A 6,647-nucleotide genomic window follows, 5' to 3' on the forward strand; every position below is an offset into this window, starting at 1 on the left:
TTTTTTTTAAACGGTCTCGCGCGCAGAAAAATAAATAAAAGAAAATCTAAACGAACTCTAAAATTAATAAAGTAAATTTTCCCCGACTCCTAAAAATGAGTCGAACAAAATGAACTTTACTCGGGCCTAAAAAGCAATTTTTGAAAACACGCATTTTTTTCCCTATCCAAATAAAATGCAAATAAAACTCCGGCAAACAAAATTTGATCTATTTATTAAATCTTCATTTTCCTAAATTTGGGAAAGTCATATTATTCCCTCTCTTATATTTTTGATAACGGGAAAATTATTGAAGATGAAATAAATAAATCAAATGATCCTCTTTTCAATTCGAGAAAACTTTCAAATAAGAAAATAACGAAATCTCCAACTCTCTCCGAAGGTCCTTGAGTTGCGTGAAATTTCTTGGATCGACCAAAATGCAATAAGATATGCATGATGATCTAGTGCATAACATTCTAAATTGAAAATAAATTCAAAAGAGCTTTGAATTTAATTCTTTGAAACTCCCAACTCATATTTCATATAATTTGAAGAAGTCATTTTATCTTCTCTCGTGAAAATCATTGAGTCGCATAAAGTTTCAGAATTGGAATATATTTCCAAATGAAATTCAATTATTTTTCAAACACCCTTTTCATTTTAAATGGAAGAAGTCATGTCATCTTCTCTCTAGGGTTTTGTGTTTGAAAAGCATTTGAATTCACGGAGAGCATAAAATGCAAAAATGAAAGTTTGGGAAAGTCCTTTTATTCCCTCTCATTTTACTTCCAAAAGTTTCGAATTCACTCACTTTCAGTCAATCAATCAAGCAATCAATCAAATCTATCTATTTGTTAATAACATTCCAAAATTTAGAATTTTGGGATGTTACAGTCATGGATTAGGGGGTGTCCGGATGGCCGGACTATGACCTTTGGCCGGACTCCCGGACTATGAAGATACAAGATTGAAGACTTCGTCCCGTGTCCGGATAGGGACTTTCCTTGGCGTGGAAGGCAAGCTTGGCGATACGATATGAAGATCTCCTTCCATTGTAACCGACTTTGTGTAACCCTAGCCCTCTCCGGTGTCTATATAAACCGGAGAGTTTTAGTCCGTAGGACAAACAACAATCATACCATAGGCTAGCTTCTAGGGTTTAGCCTCTCCGATCTCGTGGTAGATCAACTCTTGTACTACCCATATCATCAATATTAATCAAGCAGGAGTAGGGTTTTACCTCCACCGAGAGGGCCCGAACCTGGGTAAAAACATCGTGTCCCTTGTCTCCTGTTACCATCCGCCTAGACGCACAGTTCGGGACCCCCTACCCGAGATCCGCCGGTTTTGACACCGACAGGGCCATTATGGTTGTGTGAGCTCCCTCCTCCATGAGTATGCTGAAAAGGTCCTCCCATGTTCGGGGTAAAACGAGGCTTCTGTTGAGCTCCAGAGTTGTACTTCCCTTGTCCATACTTCCTCTTGCGGTTGTCAATCTGCTGTTGCTTCCCTTCAATCATGAGAGCTCGTCCTACCAACTCCTGGTAATTGTTGAAGGTTGCTACCATCAACTGCATGCTCAGCTCATCATTCAGTCCTTCTAGAAACTTCTCCTGCTTAGCTGCATCCGTAGCAACGTCATCTGGGGCATAACGTGCTAGCTTACTAAAGTCATCCACATACTGGCCAACTGTACGTCCTCCTTGGCGCAAGTTGCGAAACTCACGCTTCTTCATGGCCATAGCTCCTGCTGAAACATGGGCAGTACGGAAAGCCTGCTGAAATAGGTCCCATGTGGCAGTGTCGATAGGATAAGTGGCTGTGAAATTATCCCACCATGATGTTGCGGGTCCATCAAGCTGATGTGCGACAAAACGCACCTTCTCCGCATCTATGCATCCTGCAGTGGTCAACTCCCTTCCCATCTTACGGAGCCAATCATCTGCAACTACGGCTCGGTGCTACTGGAGAACACCAGCGGATTCAGCCTCAAGAAACGAGCTAAATGATCAACAGGTGGTGGTGGTGAGTTGTTGTTGTTGTTGTTGTTCCCCTGGTTCTGATTCTGGACTAGCATCTGCATCAATGCATTCTGATGCTGGATCAACTGAGTGAGCTCCGGTGGGAAAGCAAATCCATTGTCACGTCTCGGAGGCATCTGAGGGTTTAGAAAAGATGAGAATATAGAATAGAATGAGGTCTAGAGAGAATAACACTATCCATATGCACATGAGACAAATGCAAACAATATCACTTCAATCAATCAAACAAGGGCATACAACGGTCTAACTATTGTTGCAAAAGTGCTCGGACTATACTATATACATGGGAGAATACTACTATCGTTACGGTGGTCGACTAGAAAAATTGATCGGTCGAAGACTGCATGATATCTGCTCCAGCTTCATCAACAAAATCATCATCGCTATCGTCTGGGTCCGAATCGGTGTCGTCGATGATGATGTAGTTCTCTGGGCAAGTGCAATCATCGTCTTCTCCTCCAGTCGCGGGGAATCCCATGAATACTTTTAGCTTCTTCTTCAGATCATCATTCTTCTCCACGATTGTCGTCATTTCCTCTTCATATCCATCGCGTGTAGACTTGAGTTCTTCTTCCAGCTCCGTGATCTTGGTCAATGCCTTCTTCAGATCTATCATGCCTGCGCACATCTGGTTCTCCTGGCGACGAATGTGCTGGTTTAGCTCCTGGATGAAGGCTGCAATTGATCTATCCTTCCTGGTACTGATCATCTCCCATTGCTCGTCTCGGTGCCCACAAATCTGGTAAATAGTATCCTTGAGATCCTTGTGGTAAACTTCTCCAATACGTCCAATGGTAATGTGGGCTGCCATGCTCTTTCCTAGACTCCAGGTTGGTGCATCAAAGGAAGACTCTATGGGCTCAGTGATGGGCATGAACGTCCTTCCTGGAAATTGAACTTGAATCATCGAACGCTCCTCTTCTGGTAAAGTGGCGATGTAGGTCCTGGTGAAGCTTGGTACTCCGATGTTTAGGTATCTAGTAACTTCCTTCAAGTGGCGTCCGAAGGGTGTATCTTCATCCGGTTGCGTGAACTTGTTCCTTGCATCCACCATCCTAAAAGAGTAGAAAAGATGAGGAGTCAGAAATGAGAAGAGAGTAGTGATCTAGGGCTTTAGCTTAGTGGTCGTGTCCTACAGTCAGCGTGTGCTCTGATACCATCTTGTAGCGACTAGACCTCAAACAGTCTGATCTCTGTGCATCAGTGTCATCCCTGGATCATAATGCTGATACACACAATATTTAAAGGATTTATAACATAGTAGCAATCACACACTTATTACATCGAATGTCTCAAAAGAGAACTTATTACAATAAATATGGCTTAAGGCCATCTAATAACGATAACAGCGGAAGGCTAGGAAGATAAGCGAGTCCATCAACTCCAACGGCATCACTGAGTATAAGACCGCGACCTAAGGCACCTTACTCGTCGTGTCCGCAACATGAACGTTGCAGCCCGAAAACGGGTCAGCACATGGAATATGTCGGCAATGTAACACATAGAGAGTAATGAATAGAATAATGCTATACTACATGCATATATGGCTGGTGGAAAGCTCTATGGTTGCAGTTTTGCATAAAGCCAATTTTTCCCTACAACAAAGGAATAAATTTTATTTAACTATTGATACGTCCATTTTGCATCATGCTTTTATATCAATATTTATTGCATTATGGGCTGTTATTACACATTATATCTCAATACTTGTGGCTATTCTCTCTTATTTTACAAGGTTTATCATGAAGAGGGGGAATGCCGGCAACTGGAATTCTGGCTGGAAAAGGAGCAAACATTGGAAACCTATTCTGCACTGCTCTAAAAATCCTGAAACTCCACGAAACATGTTTTTGGAATTAATAAGAATTATTGGGCGAAAGAAATACACCAGGGGGCCCACACCCTGCCCAGTTCATCTCTTGGGCCCCCTGGTGGGCCCCCGGTGTCCATCTTATGCTATATGAAGTCTTTTACCCTGGAAAAAATCGTGGGCAAGCTTACGGGATGAAACTCCGCCGCCACGAGGTGGAACCTTGGCGGAACCAATCTAGGGCTCCGGCGGAGTTGTTCTGCCGGGGACACTTCCCTCCGGGAGTGGGAAATCATCACCATCGTCATCACCAATGATCCCCTCATCGGGAGGGGGTCAATCTCCATCAACATCTTCACCAGCACCATCTCCTCTCAAAACCCTAGTTCATCTCTTGTATTCAATCTTGTATCAAAACCACAAATTGGTACCCGTGGGTTGCTAGTAGTGTTGATTACTCCTTGTAGTTGATGCTAATTGGTTTACTTGGTGGAGATCATATGTTCAGATCCTTAATGCATATTATTACTCCTCTGATTATGAACATGAATATGCTTTGTGAGTAGTTACGTTTGTTCCTGAGGACATGGGTGAAGTCTTGCTATTAGTAGTCATGTGAATTTGGTATTCGTTCGATATTTTGATGAGATGTATGTTGTCTTTTCCTCTAGTGGTGTTATGTGAACGTCGACTACATGACACTTCACCATTATTTGGGCCTAGAGGAAGGCATTGGGAAGTAATAAGTAGATGATGGGTTGCTAGAGTGACAGAAGCTTAAACCCTAGTTTATGCATTGCTTCGTTAGGGGCTGATTTGGATCCATATGTTTAATGTTGTGGTTAGGTTTACCTTAATACTTTTGTTGTAGTTGCGGATGCTTGCAATAGAGGTTAATCATAAGTGGGATGTTTGTTCAAGTAAGAACAGCACCCAAGCACCGGTCCACCCACATATCAAATTATCAAAGTACCGAACGCGAATCTTATGAACGTGATGAAAACTAGCTTGACGATAATTCCCATGTGTCCTCGGGAGCTCCTTTCTCATTATTAGAAATTGTCTAGGCTTATCCTTTGCAACATAAAGGATTGGTCCACCTTGCTGCACTTTATTTACTTATTACTCGTTACTATTTATCTTAGCACAAAAGTATCTATTACCTATAATTTCAGTGCTTGTAGAGAAAACCTTACTGAAAACCGCTTATCATTTCCTTCTGCTCCTCGTTGGGTTTGACACTCTTACTTATCGAAAGGACTACGATAGATCCCCTACACTTGTGGGTCATCAACTATCATGGTGGTTGTTAAACATTGAGAAGGTTCACCCAACTCAATCCCAATTAAGCATCATCAATAACACAACAAAATTTAATTAAGTAACATGATGAGATTCACATGATAATCCAGGTACTAGATACTCAAAACGTCCATAACCGGGGACACGGCTAACCATGATTAGTTTATACACTTTGCAGAGGTTTGCGCACTTTTCCCCACAAGACTCGATCTCCTCCGTTGGATTTCTCGCACTACATGGTGTTTGAGAAACGGATGACCGAGACATAGTTTTTCAGAAGCGCTTGCACCTTACGATGGATAGACAGTTACACCTACTTTCCCCTACATCTACTAGTCTACCATTGTAAGAATTCACACGACTTAATCAACTATGCTAGAGCCTATAGTAGCTTGCGGCTGCACACGGAAGTTTCTAGCATGAATAATCTCATGATCCCTTTGAGCCTGGGTGGCGGTCCATAGGAGAATCACACGGTACCCCGGGATTTCCAAAAAATACAGGCAACACCGGGTTCCCCAGGTGCCTCAATCCACCCAGATGTGAATTTAAGTTGCCACCTTAAGTAAACCATTAATTAACAATCTCACATCTGTCATGGATACACTCACCCAATCCACGTCTACTAGCATAGCATAGCAATATAAGCAAACGTAGAAATAACTCCCAAAGGTTTGATAATAAAACAGGGTATAGGTTCTACCTCATCTACTTCCCAAAACCCACATGTTAATCAGATCCTAATCATGCAATTGTTTGAGGATTGATCTAATGCAATAAAACTGGGTAGTAAACAGGTATGATCAAAGTGTTACTTGCCTTGCTGATGATCCGTGAAACCTAGAGACTCGTAGTAGCAAGCGGCGCACTCCGGGTACTCTATTGCAAACAAACAAGCATACAATAAGCACTCATCTAATGCACAGGTAAAACTCAAATGAAAGATCTAACCAGAAGGTTCAACTTAAGAACTCTGGTTTGCAAAAAGAATCAAATCAAACGAAGCAACGAAAGTCAAACGGCGAAAGAAACAAGCTTCGTTTACTAATCTGGACCTAAGTCAAATTTTACAGTAGCAAAAACTTGGTTGAGTTGGTTAAAAGGAAAGAGGGCTTCGAGACGAAACTCCAGGTGCTTGAATCGTCTGATTCCGATAAACGAGCGAAAAGTTATACTAGAACGAAAATCGGATCAGAAATCGTGATCGAAAATAATCGCGGAAAATCCGAAAAAAAGAAAAAGAACGAACAGGCTAACGAACGAACGTTCGCTGTCTGCGGCTAAACGATGAAAACCGTTCGTTAAAATGAACGTACGGACGAACATCCGTTAAATAACTAAATCGGAAAAACCGACGAACCGATCTAAAAAATGGATCTAGGGTTTAAAAAACGAACGATTTTATAAAAAAACCGGCGGCGGCGGCGGCTACCTCGTCGGGTCCGGCGGGGCTCAGGGCTCCGACGGGGCTGGGTGGCGTCAACGGCGGCGGCGGAGGGCAGCGCACGAGC

The sequence above is a fragment of the Triticum aestivum genome, chromosome 1B (assembly GCF_018294505.1).
Source record: "Triticum aestivum cultivar Chinese Spring chromosome 1B, IWGSC CS RefSeq v2.1, whole genome shotgun sequence".
In the NCBI taxonomy this organism is placed as follows: Eukaryota; Viridiplantae; Streptophyta; class Magnoliopsida; order Poales; family Poaceae; genus Triticum; species Triticum aestivum.